Source organism: Salvelinus fontinalis, chromosome 27 (genome assembly GCF_029448725.1).
Source record: "Salvelinus fontinalis isolate EN_2023a chromosome 27, ASM2944872v1, whole genome shotgun sequence".
Lineage (NCBI taxonomy): Eukaryota > Metazoa > Chordata > Actinopteri > Salmoniformes > Salmonidae > Salvelinus > Salvelinus fontinalis.
The window spans coordinates 38,928,101-38,948,060 of record NC_074691.1 but is presented as its reverse complement, the minus strand read 5'-3'; the positions used below and the strand labels follow the sequence as shown (position 1 = coordinate 38,948,060).

The window sequence follows — 19,960 nt, the reverse complement described above, 5'->3', positions numbered from 1 at the left end:
CGCTACCTGTGGCAAACCCTAAGTCGCTACCTGTGGCAAACCCTAAGTCGCTACCTGTGGCAAACCCTAAGTCGCTACCTGTGGCAAACCCTAAGTCGCTACCTGTGGCAAACCCTAAGTCGCTACCTGTGGCAAACCCTAAGTCGCTACCTGTGGCAAACCCTAAGTCGCTACCTGTGGCAAACCCTAAGTCGCTACCTGTGGCAAACCCTAAGTCGCTACCTGTGGCAAACCCTAAGTCGCTACCTGTGGCAAACCCTAAGTCGCTACCTGTGGCAAACCCTAAGTCGCTACCTGTGGCAAACCCTAAGTCGCTACCTGTGGCAAACCCTAAGTCGCTACCTGTGGCAAACCCTAAGTCGCTACCTGTGGCAAACCCTAAGTCGCTACCTGTGGCAAACCCTAAGTCGCTACCTGTGGCAAACCCTAAGTCGCTACCTGTGGCAAACCCTAAGTCGCTACCTGTGGCAAACCCTAAGTCGCTACCTGTGGCAAACCCTAAGTCGCTACCTGTGGCAAACCCTAAGTCGCTACCTGTGGCAAACCCTAAGTCGCTACCTGTGGCAAACCCTAAGTCGCTACCTGTGGCAAACCCTAAGTCGCTACCTGTGGCAAACCCTAAGTCGCTACCTGTGGCAAACCCTAAGTCGCTACCTGTGGCAAACCCTAAGTCGCTACCTGTGGCAAACCCTAAGTCGCTACCTGTGGCAAACCCTAAGTCGCTACCTGTGGCAAACCCTAAGTCGCTACCTGTGGCAAACCCTAAGTCGCTACCTGTGGCAAACCCTAAGTCGCTACCTGTGGCAAACCCTAAGTCGCTACCTGTGGCAAACCCTAAGTCGCTACCTGTGGCAAACCCTAAGTCGCTACCTGTGGCAAACCCTAAGTCGCTACCTGTGGCAAACCCTAAGTCGCTACCTGTGGCAAACCCTAAGTCGCTACCTGTGGCAAACCCTAAGTCGCTACCTGTGGCAAACCCTAAGTCGCTACCTGTGGCAAACCCTAAGTCGCTACCTGTGGCAAACCCTAAGTCGCTACCTGTGGCAAACCCTAAGTCGCTACCTGTGGCAAACCCTATGTCGCTACCTGTGGCAAACCCTATGTCGCTACCTGTGGCAAACCCTATGTCGCTACCTGTGGCAAACCCTATGTCGCTACCTGTGGCAAACCCTATGTCGCTACCTGTGGCAAACCCTATGTCGCTACCTGTGGCAAACCCTATGTCGCTACCTGTGGCAAACCCTATGTCGCTACCTGTGGCAAACCCTATGTCGCTACCTGTGGCAAACCCTATGTCGCTACCTGTGGCAAACCCTATGTCGCTACCTGTGGCAAACCCTATGTCGCTACCTGTGGCAAACCCTATGTCGCTACCTGTGGCAAACCCTATGTCGCTACCTGTGGCAAACCCTATGTCGCTACCTGTGGCAAACCCTATGTCGCTACCTGTGGCAAACCCTATGTCGCTACCTGTGGCAAACCCTATGTCGCTACCTGTGGCAAACCCTAAGTCGCTACCTGTGGCAAACCCTAAGTCGCTACCTGTGGCAAACCCTAAGTCGCTACCTGTGGCAAACCCTAAGTCGCTACCTGTGGCAAACCCTAAGTCGCTACCTGTGGCAAACCCTAAGTCGCTACCTGTGGCAAACCCTAAGTCGCTACCTGTGGCAAACCCTAAGTCGCTACCTGTGGCAAACCCTAAGTCGCTACCTGTGGCAAACCCTAAGTCGTTACCTGTGGCAAACCCTAAGTCGTTACCTGTGGCAAACCCTAAGTCGTTACCTGTGGCAAACCCTAAGTCGCTACCTGTGGCAAACCCTAAGTCGTTACCTGTGGCAAACCCTAAGTCGCTACCTGTGGCAAACCCTAAGTCGCTACCTGTGGCAAACCCTATGCCGCTACCTGTGGCAAACCCTATGCCGCTACCTGTGGCAAACCCTATGCCGCTACCTGTGGCAAACCCTATGCCGCTACCTGTGGCAAACCCTATGCCGCTACCTGTGGCAAACCCTATGCCGCTACCTGTGGCAAACCCTATGCCGCTACCTGTGGCAAACCCTATGCCGCTACCTGTGGCAAACCCTATGCCGCTACCTGTGGCAAACCCTATGCCGCTACCTGTGGCAAACCCTATGCCGCTACCTGTGGCAAACCCTATGCCGTTACCTGTGGCAAACCCTATGCCGTTACCTGTGGCAAACCCTATGCCGTTACCTGTGGCAAACCCTATGCCGTTACCTGTGGCAAACCCTATGCCGTTACCTGTGGCAAACCCTATGCCGTTACCTGTGGCAAACCCTATGCCGTTACCTGTGGCAAACCCTATGCCGTTACCTGTGGCAAACCCTATGCCGTTACCTGTGGCAAACCCTATGCCGTTACCTGTGGCAAACCCTATGCCGTTACCTGTGGCAAACCCTATGCCGTTACCTGTGGCAAACCCTATGTCGTTACCTGTGGCAAACCCTATGTCGTTACCTGTGGCAAACCCTATGTCGTTACCTGTGGCAAACCCTATGTCGTTACCTGTGGCAAACCCTATGTCGCTACCTGTGGCAAACCCTATGTCGCTACCTGTGGCAAACCCTATGTCGCTACCTGTGGCAAACCCTATGTCGCTACCTGTGGCAAACCCTATGTCGCTACCTGTGGCAAACCCTATGTCGCTACCTGTGGCAAACCCTATGTCGCTACCTGTGGCAAACCCTATGTCGCTACCTGTGGCAAACCCTATGTCGCTACCTGTGGCAAACCCTATGTCGCTACCTGTGGCAAACCCTATGTCGCTACCTGTGGCAAACCCTATGTCGCTACCTGTGGCAAACCCTATGTCGCTACCTGTGGCAAACCCTATGTCGCTACCTGTGGCAAACCCTATGTCGCTACCTGTGGCAAACCCTATGTCGCTACCTGTGGCAAACCCTATGTCGCTACCTGTGGCAAACCCTATGTCGCTACCTGTGGCAAACCCTATGTCGCTACCTGTGGCAAACCCTATGTCGCTACCTGTGGCAAACCCTATGTCGCTACCTGTGGCAAACCCTATGTCGCTACCTGTGGCAAACCCTATGTCGCTACCTGTGGCAAACCCTATGTCGCTACCTGTGGCAAACCCTATGTCGCTACCTGTGGCAAACCCTATGTCGCTACCTGTGGCAAACCCTATGTCGTTACCTGTGGCAAACCCTATGTCGTTACCTGTGGCAAACCCTATGTCGTTACCTGTGGCAAACCCTATGTCGTTACCTGTGGCAAACCCTATGTCGTTACCTGTGGCAAACCCTATGTCGTTACCTGTGGCAAACCCTATGTCGTTACCTGTGGCAAACCCTATGTCGTTACCTGTGGCAAACCCTATGTCATTACCTGTGGCACTCTGTGCCCACATACTCATTTTGTATTAATAAGCATCAACAACAAAACTAGAAAAGGTATATTTCCAGAGAAGAATTATGTGTGCATGCATTAGCTGTCCTAAAATAACACACCCTTTGTTCCATGTGTAAGGTTCTCCTGGTCTGCCCGGTCCAGGGGAGAAAGAGGCTACTCTGGACTACCAGGGCCAAGAAGGGGCCGCTGGGACATCTAGCTGAAACGAACACACATTTTGATCTTCACCAAGTGATACAGAAGCTCTGGAAAGGCTGTGAGGTCTCAATAAACGCAATTGACAGGTGGCAGGTGCAGAGTGCATGGTGTGAATATCTCCCAAATCTTATAAAAGTGAAAAAATACTGACAAAGTATATAATAACCATCACTATACTAAAAATGAACTCAATTGTAAAATGAACTAAATCAGTGTTCTGTTATTTCATCCCAGGTCTGAGAGGTGAAGAAGGTGAGTTCATGGATCTCTTCATTAATAATGATAACATGAAAGCACACTGTGTGATAACTCTCTCATTTGTCCTCACTTGAAATCCCACACCAATCCTGAATTTGACTATTTAGGTATGTTAGCATGTTGTGGATGTTTGTACTCAGTGTACTGTAGCCTTTAGGTAATCGGAGTCCTCCTGTATTGTGTTTTATGGTAGTACATCTACATAGGCTTATGCTTTAACTAACGCCACCAATGTCAAGGCCTTTTGTTTTATGATACATCTGTAAACACACCTCTCTCCACTGGTACCAGGCCCAGCTAGGTAAACACACCTCTCTCGACTGGTACCAGGTCCAGCTAGGTAAACACACCTCTCTCCACTGGTACCAGGTCCAGCTAGGTAAACACACCTCTCTCCACTGGTACCAGGTCCAGCTAGGTAAACACACCTCTCTCCCCTGGTACCAGGTCCAGTTAGGTAAACACACCTCTCTCCCCTGGTACCAGGTCCAGCTAGGTAAACACACCTCTCTCCACTGGTACCAGGCCCAGCTAGGTAAACACACCTCTCTCCACTGGTACCAGGTCCAGCTAGGTAAACACACCTCTCTCCACTGGTACCAGGTCCAGCTAGGTAAACACACCTCTCTCCACTGGTACCAGGTCCAGCTAGGTAAACACACCTCTCTCCACTGGTACCAGGTCCAGCTAGGTAAACACACCTCTCTCCACTGGTACCAGGTCCAGCTAGGTAAACACACCTCTCTCCACTGGTACCAGGTCCAGCTAGGTAAACACACCACTCTCCACTGGTACCAGGTCCAGCTAGGTAAACACACCACTCTCCACTGGTACCAGGTCCAGCTAGGTAAACACACCTCTCTCCACTGGTACCAGGTCCAGCTAGATAAACACACCTCTCTCCCCTGATACCAGGTCCAGCTAGGTAAACACACCTCTCTCCCCTGATACCAGGTCCAGCTAGGTAAACACACCACTCTCCACTGGTACCAGGTCCAGCTAGGTAAACACACCTCTCTCCACTGGTACCAGGTCCAGCTAGGTAAACACACCTCTCTCCACTGGTACCAGGTCCAGCTAGATAAACACACCTCTCTCCACTGGTACCAGGTCCAGCTAGATAAACACACCTCTCTCCCCTGATACCAGGTCCAGCTAGGTAAACACACCTCTCTCCCCTGATACCAGGTCCAGCTAGGTAAACACACCTCTCTCCCCTGATACCAGGTCCAGCTAGGTAAACACACCTCTCTCCACTGGTACCAGGTCCAGCTAGGTAAACACACCTCTCTCCCCTGATACCAGGTCCAGCTAGGTAAACACACCTCTCTCCCCTGATACCAGGTCCAGCTAGGTAAACACACCTCTCTCCCCTGATACCAGGTCCAGCTAGGTAAACACACCTCTCTCCCCTGATACCAGGTCCAACTAGGTAAACACACCTCTCTCCCCTGATACCAGGTCCAGCAGGATCAGATGCCCATGTTCCTCGTTTAGGCGCATAAAAACCCAGACCGGCCCAAACCAGGACCCACTACAGTACGGTGTAAATACCACAAAATACAATGCACCACAACCTAACAGAAGAATCAATGCACCACAACCTGACAGAAGGAACAATGCACCACAACCTAACAGCAGGATCAATGCACCACAACCTAACAGAAGAATCAATGCACCACAACCTAACAGAAGAATCAATGCACCACAACCTAACAGAAGAATCAATGCACCACAACCTAACAGAAGAATCAATGCACCACAACCTAACAACCTAACAGAAGGAACAATGCACCACAACCTAACAGAAGGATCAATGCACCACAACCTAACAGCAGGATCAATGCACCACAACCTAACAGAAGAATCAATGCACCACAACCTAACAGAAGAATCAATGCACCACAACCTAACAGAAGAATCAATGCACCACAACCTAACAGAAGAATCAATGCACCACAACCTAACAGAAGAATCAATGCACCACAACCTAACAACCTAACAGAAGGAACAATGCACCACAACCTAACAGAAGGATCAATGCACCACAACCTAACAGAAGAATCAATGCACCACAACCTAACAGAAGAATCAATGCACCACAACCTAACAGAAGGATCAATGCACCACAACCTAACAGAAGGATCAATGCACCACAACCTAACAGAAGGATCAATGCACCACAACCTGACAGAAGGATCAATGCACCACAACCTAACAGAAGAATCAATGCACCACAACCTGACAGAAGGATCAATGCACCACAACCTGACAGAAGGATCAATGCACCACAACCTGACAGAAGGATCAATGCACCACAACCTAACAGAAGAATCAATGCACCACAACCTAACAGAAGAATCAATGCACCACAACCTAACAACCTAACAGAAGAATCAATGCACCACAACCTAACAACCTAACAGAAGGAACAATGCACCACAACCTAACAGAAGGATCAATGCACCACAACCTAACAGAAGGATCAATGCACCACAACCTAACAGAAGGATCAATGCACCACAACCTGACAGAAGGATCAATGCACCACAACCTAACAGAAGAATCAATGCACCACAACCTAACAGAAGAATCAATGCACCACAACCTAACAACCTAACAGAAGAATCAATGCACCACAACCTAACAGAAGAATCAATGCACCACAACCTAACAACCTAACAGAAGAATCAATGCACCACAACCTAACAGAAGGATCAATGCACCACAACCTGACAGAAGGATCAATGCACCACAACCTAACAGAAGGATCAATGCACCACAACCTAACAGAAGGATCAATGCACCACAACCTAACAGAAGAATCAATGCACCACAACCTAACAGAAGAATCAATGCACCACAACCTAACAGAAGGAACAATGCACCACAACCTGACAGAAGGAACAATGCACCACAACCTAACAGAAGAATCAATGCACCACAACCTAACAAGGAACAATGCACCACAACCTGACAGAAGGAACAATGCACCACAACCTAACAGCAGGAACAATGCACCACAACCTAACAGAAGGAACAATGCACCACAACCTAACAGCAGGAACAATGCACCACAACCTAACAGCAGGAACAATGCACCACAACCTGACAACCTAACAGAAGGATCAATGCACCACAACCTAACAGAAGGATCAATGCACCACAACCTGACAGAAGGATCAATGCACCACAACCTGACAGAAGGATCAATGCACCACAACCTGACAGAAGGATCAATGCACCACAACCTAACAACAGGTACAATGCACCACAACCTGACAGAAGGATCAATGCACCACAACCTAACAGAAGGAACAATGCACCATAACCTAACAGAAGGAACAATGCACCACAACCTAACAGCAGGTACAATGCACCACAACCTAACAGCAGGAACAATGCACCACAACCTGACAGAAGGATCAATGCACCACAACCTAACAGAAGGAACAATGCACCACAACCTAACAGAAGGATCAATGCACCACAACCTAACAGAAGGATCAATGCACCACAACCTAACAGAAGGATCAATGCACCACAACCTGACAGAAGGATCAATGCACCACAACCTAACAGAAGAATCAATGCACCACAACCTAACAGAAGAATCAATGCACCACAACCTAACAACCTAACAGAAGAATCAATGCACCACAACCTAACAGAAGAATCAATGCACCACAACCTAACAACCTAACAGAAGAATCAATGCACCACAACCTAACAGAAGGATCAATGCACCACAACCTGACAGAAGGATCAATGCACCACAACCTAACAGAAGGATCAATGCACCACAACCTAACAGAAGGATCAATGCACCACAACCTAACAGAAGGATCAATGCACCACAACCTAACAGAAGGATCAATGCACCACAACCTGACAGAAGGATCAATGCACCACAACCTAACAGAAGAATCAATGCACCACAACCTAACAGAAGAATCAATGCACCACAACCTAACAACCTAACAGAAGAATCAATGCACCACAACCTAACAACCTAACAGAAGAATCAATGCACCACAACCTAACAACCTAACAGAAGAATCAATGCACCACAACCTAACAGAAGGATCAATGCACCACAACCTGACAGAAGGATCAATGCACCACAACCTAACAGAAGGATCAATGCACCACAACCTAACAGAAGGATCAATGCACCACAACCTAACAGAAGAATCAATGCACCACAACCTAACAGAAGAATCAATGCACCACAACCTAACAGAAGAATCAATGCACCACAACCTGACAGAAGGAACAATGCACCACAACCTAACAGAAGAATCAATGCACCACAACCTAACAAGGAACAATGCACCACAACCTGACAGAAGGAACAATGCACCACAACCTAACAGCAGGAACAATGCACCACAACCTAACAGAAGGAACAATGCACCACAACCTAACAGCAGGAACAATGCACCACAACCTAACAGCAGGAACAATGCACCACAACCTGACAACCTAACAGAAGGATCAATGCACCACAACCTAACAGAAGGATCAATGCACCACAACCTGACAGAAGGATCAATGCACCACAACCTGACAGAAGGATCAATGCACCACAACCTAACAACCTAACAGCAGGTACAATGCACCACAACCTGACAGAAGGATCAATGCACCACAACCTAACAGAAGGAACAATGCACCATAACCTAACAGAAGGAACAATGCACCACAACCTAACAGCAGGTACAATGCACCACAACCTAACAGCAGGAACAATGCACCACAACCTGACAGAAGGATCAATGCACCACAACCTAACAGAAGGAACAATGCACCACAACCTAACAGAAGGATCAATGCACCACAACCTAACAGAAGGATCAATGCACCACAACCTAACAGAAGGATCAATGCACCACAACCTGACAGAAGGATCAATGCACCACAACCTAACAGAAGAATCAATGCACCACAACCTAACAGAAGAATCAATGCACCACAACCTAACAACCTAACAGAAGAATCAATGCACCACAACCTAACAGAAGAATCAATGCACCACAACCTAACAACCTAACAGAAGAATCAATGCACCACAACCTAACAGAAGGATCAATGCACCACAACCTGACAGAAGGATCAATGCACCACAACCTAACAGAAGGATCAATGCACCACAACCTAACAGAAGGATCAATGCACCACAACCTAACAGAAGAATCAATGCACCACAACCTAACAGAAGAATCAATGCACCACAACCTAACAGAAGAATCAATGCACCACAACCTGACAGAAGGAACAATGCACCACAACCTAACAGAAGAATCAATGCACCACAACCTAACAAGGAACAATGCACCACAACCTGACAGAAGGAACAATGCACCACAACCTAACAGCAGGAACAATGCACCACAACCTAACAGAAGGAACAATGCACCACAACCTAACAGCAGGAACAATGCACCACAACCTAACAGCAGGAACAATGCACCACAACCTGACAACCTAACAGAAGGATCAATGCACCACAACCTGACAGAAGGATCAATGCACCACAACCTGACAGAAGGATCAATGCACCACAACCTGACAGAAGGATCAATGCACCACAACCTGACAGAAGGATCAATGCACCACAACCTAACAACCTAACAGCAGGTACAATGCACCACAACCTGACAGAAGGATCAATGCACCACAACCTAACAGAAGGAACAATGCACCATAACCTAACAGAAGGAACAATGCACCACAACCTAACAGCAGGTACAATGCACCACAACCTAACAGCAGGAACAATGCACCACAACCTGACAGAAGGATCAATGCACCACAACCTAACAGAAGGAACAATGCACCACAACCTAACAGCAGGAACAATGCACCACAACCTGACAGAAGGATCAATGCACCACAACCTGACAGAAGGATCAATGCACCACAACCTAACAGAAGGATCAATGCACCACAACCTAACAACCTAACAAAAGGAACAATGCACCACAACCTAACAGAAGGAACAATGCACCACAACCTAACAGCAGGAACAATGCACCACAACCTGACAGAAGGATCAATGCACCACAACCTGACAGAAGGATCAATGCACCACAACCTAACAGAAGGATCAATGCACCACAACCTAACAGCAGGAACAATGCACCACAACCTAACAGAAGGATCAATGCACCACAACCTGACAGAAGGATCAATGCACCACAACCTAACAGAAGGAACAATGCACCATAACCTAACAACCTAACAGAATGAACAATGCACCACAACCTAACAGCAGGAACAATGCACCACAACCTAACAGAAGGAACAATGCACCACAACCTAACAACCTAACAGAAGGATCAATGCACCACAACCTGACAGAAGGATCAATGCACCACAACCTGACAGAAGGATCAATGCACCACAACCTGACAGAAGGATCAATGCACCACAACCTGACAGAAGGATCAATGCACCACAACCTAACAGAAGGAACAATGCACCACAACCTAACAGAAGGAACAATGCACCACAACCTAACAGCAGGAACAATGCACCACAACCTAACAGAAGGATCAATGCACCACAACCTGACAGAAGGATCAATGCACCACAACCTCACAGAAGGATCAATGCACCACAACCTGACAGAAGGATCAATGCACCACAACCTGACAGCAGGATCAATGCACCACAACCTGACAACAGGATCAATGCACCACAACCTAACAGAAGGAACAATCCACCACAACAGCAAGCAGGCCTTGCCAGCTTAAATAGCCCTAATCACAACCAAACAAGGAACAGGTGAAAACAATAAGACTCAACCAACCGAACAGGGAAAAAGGGATCGGTGGCAGCTAGTAGACCGGTGGCAACGACCGCCGAGCGCCGCCCGAACAGGAAGAGGAACTGCCTTCGGTGGGATTCGTGACAGTGTGTTTGGAATACTGCACATCTCTGACAATATTTTATCATCTTAGTTCTTGAATCTTTAACTGGAGTAATTTACATTTGAGTAAACAATGAATACTGAATTCTGGTATGTTGTGCTTGTTTGAATGCAAAACACTCACCACACAATTTGTTTTATTTGCTATGTTATTTTTTATTTTACAATACAACTTGTTGTCCAACAAAATGGAAGTTAATATCACTCGCTATGACCCGCCAGCATGTCTCTGTCTCCCCAGGTTACTTCACAGCCCCAGTGAGTGGTAAATACTCCTTCAGCGCTACCCTGACAGGCCATAAGAATGTGAAGCTTGAGGCTGTCCTATCTAAGTCTAACTACGGCGTGGCGCGTGGGGACTCGGCAGGCTACCAACCAGAGGGACTGGAGGAACCCATGGCAGAGGCCAGACACACGCCCGGAACCCTGGCTGTCTTCAACATCATCCTCCCTATGAGGATTTGCCAGCAGCATACCACCCTGCATACCACTGCTGGCTTGCTTCTGAAGCTAAGCAGGGTTGGTCCTGGTCAGTCCCTGGATGGGAGACCAGATGCTGCTGGAAGTGGTGTTGGAGGGCCAGTAGGAGGCACTCTTTCCTCTGGTCTAAAAAATATCCCAATTCCCCAGGGCAGTGATTGGGGACACTGCCCTGTGTAGGGTGCCGTCTTTCGGATCGGACGTTAAACGGGTGTCCTGACTCTCTGAGGTCATTAAAGATCCCATGGCACTTATCGTAAGAGTAGGGGTGTTAACCCCGGTGTCCTGGCTAAATTCCCAATCTGACCCTCAAACCATCATGGTCACCTAATAATCCCCAGTTTACAATTGGCTCATTCATCCCCCTCCTCTCCCCTGTAACTATTCCCCAGGTCGTTGCTGCAAATGAGAACGTGTTCTCAGTCAACTTACCTGGTAAAATAACTGTAAAATAAAAAATAAAAATAAATAAAATGAAGGCGGGAGATACCGTCTGCATCGACCTGGTCACCGGGAAACTGGCCCACTCTTTCTGAACACCTCACCATCTTCAGCGGGATGCTGCTGTATGAGACCGTCTGATTGGCTAAGCTGTTAGTATGAGGCAGTCTGATTGGCTGGATTGTCAGTTTGAGGCCATTTGCTTGGAGAAGTTGGAGAATTTTGTATTTTTCAAACACCTGAAAGAGCTTTTTCCTGCAATCTAGAGCCATAATCATTATGCCTAATTGTAGGTAATTTTTAAAATATTTTTTTGCATATCTAACCATACCTCTTGAACTATCTGTATATTGCTTCTCTGCATCTCTGCTAAAATCTGGGTAAAATATTGAAAGTATTATTCAGTACATTTTGTTATTGCTTGCTTTTCGAAAGTCTACCATCCTTGCCAGCAGGCATGCCAGCTAAGATAGTTAGACAAGCTAGCTACTCTAACTTGATTGATAGACTGAATTGGCTAGGTATGAGGTTGGCAGATTGGGACTGAATGGGCTAGTTAATGAGGTTGGGAGATTGGGACTGAATGGGCTAGTTAATGAAGTTGGGAGATTGGGACTGAATTGGATGGTTATGAGGTTGAGAGATTGGGACTGAATTGGATAGTTAATGAGGTTGGGAGACTGGGACTGAATTGGCTAGTTAATGAGGTTGGGAGATTGGGACTGAATGGGATAGTTAATTAATGAGGTTGGGAGATTGGGACTGAATTGGATAGTTAATGAGGTTGAGAGATTGGGACTGAATGGGCTAATTAATGAGGTTGGGAGATTGGGACTGAATTGGATAGTTATGAGGTTGGGAGATTGGGACTGAATTGGCTAGTTAATGAGGTTGAGAGATTGGGACTGAATCTAGGCTAGCTAAAGCCAACCTCATCAAAATGGTGTGGCTCGTAGTATTACAGAGAAAAAACGAAAACATATTTTTTTGGGAATTATTATATTTTTAACAGAACAAACCCATAGGGGGCACAGGGGCAACATGGGTATGATGCCTCTGAATACAATAATAAGCATATTTCCCTCAAGTAACAAAGAAATGTAAGGGTGGGGGAGTAATACAGCAACAAACAGTTCTATTGATCATCATGAGTTGGTGTTCCAGAACTAAAGATAAAACATTTGAGGAACATTCCATTCATGTGTCCAAGGACCTCTCAGAAAGATTCCTTCTCAGAACCTCTACTATAACCACAGGGGTAAAAAAAAACTCGGGTGAAGGTCGAGGATCAATCGTGGAACGTGTACATTTAGAAACACAGATAGCAATAATGACGAGGAGGACACAAATCCTTCCATCCATTTGGGCCTCAGCCAAGTCCTGCATGTTAAATGGCACTTTATTTCCTTTAGAGTGCCATAGGGCTCTTTGTAGGGAACAGGGACGTATCCAAGAGGTAATACTTCCGTTGTCCTTCCTTAGTAGGCCAATCAACATGCTTTTCCTTCTTCAAGGTACTTGAATTCAGTCCGATATACTCCACAGTACAGGACAGTAGAGGACAGGACACTACAAGACAGGCCACTACAGGACAGGACAGGATACTACAGGGCATGACACTACAGGACAGGACACTACAAACCAGGCCACTACAGGACAGGACACTACAGGACAGGACAGGATACTACAAGACAGGACACTACAGGACAGGACAGGACACTACAGGGCATGACACAACAGGACAGGACACTACAAGACAGGCCACTACAGGACAGGACACTACAGGACAGGACAGGACACTACAGGACAGGACAGGATACTACAAGACAGGACAGGATACTACAAGACAGGACACTACAGGACAGGACACTACAAGACAGGACACTACAGGACAGGACACTACAGGACAGCATACTACAAGACAGGACACTACAGGACAGGACACTACAGAGCATGACATTACAGGACAGGACACTACAAGACAGGCCACTACAGGACAGGACACTACAGGACAGGATACTACAAGACAGGACACTACAGGACAGGACAGGACACTACATGGCATGACACAACAGGACAGGACACTACAAGACAGGCCAGTACAGGACAGGACACTACAGGACAGGACAGGATACTACAAGACAGGACAGGATACTACAAGACAGGACACTACAGGACAGGACACTACAAGACAGGACACTACAGGACAGGACACTACAGGACAGGACAGCATACTACAAGACAGGACACTACAGGACATGACACTACAGGACAGGACACTACAGGACAGGACAGCATACTACAAGACAGGACACTACAGGACAGGACAGCATACTACAAGACAGGACACTACAGGACAGGACACAATAGGACACTACAGCAGGGGCGAAAATCTGATATCAACATTGGAGGGGACAATTACATTACATTTTCTCAAGAGCAATTCCTGAGGGGGACACCAAAAGTAGTGCTGTAACACATAGCCTACGTTGTAATATTTTAAATGTATATTGAGGAACCATAATTCCTACTACTGGATAATTTATAGGTACAGTAGTTAACTGAAGGGTTTTCCCAACTTGTTCAAATGTTTAAATCATTATAATTCTACTACTAATAATAGTTATAGCAGTGTTCCTTATCAGTCCAGTATGTACAGTATATGGTGGCCACACAAAATATTGACACTTTGGGCCCAATTTGGACATTTTCACTTAGGGGTGTACTCACTTTTGTTGCCAGCGGTTTAGACATTAATGGTTGTGTGTTGAGTTATTTTGAGGGGACAGCAAATGTACACTGTTATACAAGCTGTACACTCACTACTTTACATTGTAGCAAAGTGTCATTTCTTCAGTGTTGTCACATGAAAAGATATACTCAAATATTTACAAAAATGTGAGGGGTGTACTCACTTTTGTGATATACTGTATGTAGGTATTTGTATTTACAATCAGCAATACTAAGAAAGGCCAGTAGGTGGCAATGGTACTGTACACTGTGTGGGTGCAGTTTTCATAAATACAATGAACATGGTGCGATCACATCTAAAAGAATCTCCATTGAGAACCATCACAAAGTTGGTCTCCGCCGTCTAATTTGACTTTTTCTGCTACATTTATATAGTCATTAAATATGTGCACCTGGCCTGAGTCTACTACAATATCTTTACAAGAACAAAAAGCTTAAAATAAGTACAGTTCTAAAAGCAAAATAACTACTTCAATGAAAAACCCAAATAAATCAAACAAAATATCCTTCAGTCAGTGTCTCAACTCTTCAAACAGCAGCTATGGACAAGAATGTCGCACAAAGAATGCAATTTTAAATAAAATAACATGAAATAAATCATTAGTAAATGTACTGTCATGTACTAAAAACTAAAAACTGAAAACTACTAAACAAAATAACAAATATTAATTACACCAGGGGTTCTCAAACAGGGGTCCATGGACCCCTAGGGGTCCCTGGTGTAATTGCAAGGGGTCCGTGAAATAAAAAAGTGTAATGAATGTATTCAGTACCACAAGGTTTCCAGTAACTTTACATATAATATGGAGGGGGTGGAGGTCCCTGAGGACCGCTCAAAACCTTGCCTGCCTTGCCTCAAAATATGCAGGGGTTCCAGTACCCCAAAAAGCTTGAGAACCACTCCTATAAACACTACTGAACTAATGAAGTAAAGAACCAAACATATGTTTGCGGGTTTCAATGGATCCAACAAATTGCTGGCAGATATTTTACCTCTTGAGACTGTCCAGCCTGTCTTTATGTACACTGAGCTTGTGCCCAGTGACACGAACCTACCAGACAAACTTATTCACTTCTATGCTCGCATCGAGGCAAGCAATACTGAGGCATGCATGAGAGCATGAGCTGTTCCGGATGACTGTGTGATCACGCTCTCCGTAGCCGACGTGAGTAAGACCTTTAAACAGGTCAACATTCACAAAGCCGCGGGGCCAGATGGATTACCAGGACGTGTCCCCCGGGCATGTGCTGACCAACTGGCAGGTGTCTTCACTGACATTTTCAACATGTCCCTGATTGAGTCTGTAATATCAACATGTTTCAAGCAGACCACCATAGTCACTGTGCCCAAGAACACTAAGGCAAACTGCCTAAATGACTACAGACCCGTAGCACTCACGTCTGTAGCCATGAAGTGCTTTGAAAGGCTGGTAATGGCTCACATCAATAGCATTATCTCAGAAACCCTAGACCCACTCCAATTTGAATACCGGACAAACAGATCCACAGATGATACAATCTCTATTGCACTCCACACTGCCCTTTCCCACCTGGACAAAAGGAACACCTATGTGAGAATGCTGTTCATTGACTACAGCTCAGCGTTCAACACCATAGTATCATCAAAGCTCATCCCTAAGCTAAGGATCCTGGGACTAAACACCTCCCTCTGCAACTGGATCCTGAAATTCCTGACGGGCTGTCCCCAGGTGGTGAGGGTAGGTAGCAACACATCTGCCATGGTGATCCTCAACACTGGAGACCCTCAGAGGTGTGTGCTCAGTCCCCTCCTGTACTCCCTGTTCACCCACGACTGCGTGGCCAGGTACAACTCCAACACCATCATTAAGTTTGCAGACGACACAACATTGATAGGCCTGATCACCGACAACAACAAGACAGCCTATAGAGAGGATGTCAGGTTTTGGCCAAGACTGTTCGGGTTTTGGTCACTAGATGTCCCCATTGCACCTTTTTTGTACCTTTTGTTTTTCTTGCTCTAATTATTGTTTGCACCTGTAGGTCATTCCCTTGTTAGTATTTAAACCCTGTGTGTTCCTCAGTTCCTTGCTCAGTGTTTGTAAGTTAGCACCCAGCCCCAGCCCAAGCCTTGTTTTATACAGATATTTCTCTTGTTGGATTTTCCAGAGGTTCTCTGGTTTAGTTCTTGTGTATTATTTGAGTAGTCTTTTGAGGTTTGTTTTTCCCTGCTGTTTTTTTACCACTTTGTGGAGTTTCTTTTGTATTTTGGAGGATTTCCATTTTGTGCCTCTTGGCTTTATTTTTGGACATTGTGGATTTAGTTTCTTTGCCTGAAGATTTTGTTCTTTTAAACCACCATTTCTAGTACTGCTGTGTCTGCCTCATCTTCTGGGTTCTGACGATTATTAGTGACTGTTTCTCGCACCGGGTCCTGACAGAGGAGGTCAGAGACCTGGGTAGTGCCAGAATAACAACCTCCCTCAACGTAACCAAGACTAAGGAAATGATTGTGGACTACAGGAAAAGGAGGACCGAGCACAGCCCCATTCTCATCGACAGGGCTGTAGTTGAGCAGGTTGAGAGCTTCAAGTTCCTTGGTGTCCACATCCCCAACAAACTAGAATGGTCCAAACACACCAAGACAGTCGTGAAGAGGGCACGGCAAAGCCTATTCACCCTCAGGAAACTATAAAGATCTGGGATAAGATGCCTACCATCCAGGACCTCTACACCAGGCGATGTCAGAGGAAGGCCCTAAAAATTGTCAAAGACCCCTGCCAACCCAGTAATAGACTGTTCTCTGTTCTACCGCATGGCAAGCGGTACCGGAGTGCCAAGTATAGGACCAAAAGACAGGTAATCAAATGACTACCCGGACTAATTGCATTGTGCCCCCCCAACCCTCTTTTACGTTGCTGCTACTCTCTGTTTATCATATATGCATTGTCACTTTAACTATGCATTCATGTACATACTACCTCAATTAGCCCGACTAACTGGTGTCTGTATGTAGCTTCGCTACCGTTATAACCTCGCTACTCTATAAAGCCTCGCTACTGTTATCATTCACTGTCTTTTACGGTTGTTTTTTTATTTCCTTACTTATCTATTGTTCACCTAATACCTATTTTTTACTTAAAAATTGCACTGTTGGTTAGGGCCTGTAAGTAATCATTTCACTGTAAGGTGAATACAACACTGTTGGTTAGGGCCTGTAAGTAATCATTTCACTGACGTGACAAAAGAATTGTTTTGATTTGATTACAGACAACTATGCCGTTCAGTCTCTTTTGGCCCATGCTAGCCCGTAGCCAAGTTTTCAACCTGCGGAGTGCACGGAAACTCCTCTTAACCTCACACGAAGACACGTATTTATGCTGCAGTAGTTTATCTGTCTGGGGGCTAGGGTCAGTCTGTTATATCTGGAGTATTTCTCCTGTCTTATCCGGTGTCCTGTCTGAATTTAAGTATGCTCTCTCTAATTCTCTCTCTTTTTCTTTTTTTCTTTCTTTCTTTCTTTCTTTCTTTCTTTCTTTCTTTCTTTCTTTCTTTCTTTTTCTCTCTCGGAGGACCTGAGCCCTAGGACCATGCCTCAGGACTACCTGGCCTGATGACTCCTTGCCCAGTCCAGCTGGCCGTGCTGCTGCTCCAGTTTCAACTGTTCTGCCTGTGGCTATGGAACCCTGACCTGTTCACTGGACGTGCTACCTGTCCCAGACCTGCTGTTTTCAACTCTCTAGAGACAGCAGGAGCGGTAGAGATACTCTGAATGATCGGCTATGAAAAGCCAACTGACATTTACTCCTGAGGTGCTGACCTGTTGCACCCTCGACAACCACTGTGATTATTATTATTTGACCCTGCTGGTCATCTATGAACATTTGAACATCTTGGCCATGTTCTGTTATAATCTCCACCCGGCACAGCCAGAAGAGGACTGGCCACCCCTCATAGCCTGGTTCCTCTCTAGGTTCCTTCCTAGGTTCTGTTCTTTCTAGGGAGTTTTTCCTAGCCACCATGCTTCTACACCTGCATTGCTTGCTGTTTGGGGTTTTAGGCTGGGTTTCTGTACAGCACTTTGCGACGTCAGCTGATGTAAAAAGGGCTTTATAAATAAATTTGATTGATTTGACACTGGCACCACAAACAAAATTCTGATCAGCACCTCAACTTGGTCAAACAACCCCCGCACCTCCACTGGAAGCCTCCTGAGGACCTTTGCTGCCTCTCCACTGCTGCTACAGGGGTATTTGTTGCGAAAGAGAGGCAACTGCACTGAAAGAGAATCTATGTTCAGCTCAGGGTACTGATCTAGAGACTCATCCAACTCCCCCGTGAGAAGCGCTCCTTCCAACTTTTGCAGGACGTTTAGACTGTCCTGGTCAAAACGGTCGCCAAACTGAACCTCCACACCATCCAACACTTTAAAAGATTCTGCCCTATAGTGATCCACTGCTTTGCCAGCAAATCGTCTTGAGTGTGTCTCAATGGATTCAAGGGAGTCAAAGGTAGCTTTTGTCATTTCTCGTGCCCCTAAGAGATGACCGCACACACTCGACTACAGCCTGCATACCAGAGACAGTCTGAGTTTTCTTCTGCAGTGAAATGTTTAGACATTCAAGCTCTCCAAGAACAGCAGAGGCAAGTGTGAGGCCCAACACAGTCTTGCCTTTGCTGAAGTGCTCAAATATGCCACTGGCAGTTGAAGCTGTCTTGGATGCAGTTTTTTGCCATCTCCTCTAGGCTGCTTAGTACCCGCTCATACTGCCCTAGCACAGCTCTAATAGCAGTAGTCCACACAGTCCACCTTGTTGGACATAGGGGTTTCAGGGTGGTCAGATTTGTATCATCGGACGTGGCAATTGATTCAAACATGCTCTTAAACTTTCCTGACTGGCCATGGAGGACACCTAACTGATGGACCCAGGAAAGGGAATCCCGGATCAGTGGGGAGTCTGAGCAGCCAGCCTGTGTTATCAGATTTATAAATTCCCATTGTCATCCGTGTGGCCTCTAATGGTTTGTCCGTGTCTTGCTACATGCAGCATTGAACTAACAATTGTCATCAAGCAATGCCTTGCGTCCTCCTGCTGTTTACCCCACGCGCTGGATAACTGGACACTGATTGGATTTAGCTGGTGTGCTGTTACAGTTACAAAGTGGCGGTGGGTTTGGCAGTTTTGATGTGCTGTGAATTTTTCAATGGCTTTTCTCCAGTTCCTAAATCCTGCACTAATGAAGGCAGCATCTGCTCTTTGGCAAAAAGATGGCTGGCTTAAAAACCCTTGGCTCCAGTGAAAACACAACACTCCTTTTACTGATGGATTATAGTGTAGCCAGGGGAAATCGCGAAACCATCTCTCTTGAAACGTCAACACTCTGTTGGCAAGAGTTTGCGGTTCTATAAATTGTGGGTGTGGCTGATATGGTTTTGTGCCATCACTGTGGTAACTGGACGATGCTGTGCCACTGTCCCCTATACTGGTGCTGCTGGCAACAAGGGTGACACCTGGTCCTGCCGTGGCT

At 46.6% G+C, this 19,960-nt stretch overlaps 1 long non-coding RNA gene and 1 pseudogene across 1 annotated transcript; both read left to right on the top strand.

Moving 5' to 3' along the window:
* Window positions 1–3,094: 3,094 nt before the first annotated feature.
* LOC129825547 (uncharacterized) lies at window positions 3,095–5,481 on the top strand. The gene is made up of 3 exons (XR_008754906.1): window positions 3,095–3,681; window positions 3,823–3,840; window positions 5,308–5,481. It is a non-coding gene; the product is annotated as an uncharacterized LOC129825547 (long non-coding RNA).
* Window positions 5,482–10,424: 4,943 nt separating this feature from the next.
* LOC129825686 (EMILIN-1-like) lies at window positions 10,425–11,842 on the top strand (annotated as a pseudogene).
* The last annotated feature ends 8,118 nt before the right edge of the window (window positions 11,843–19,960 follow it).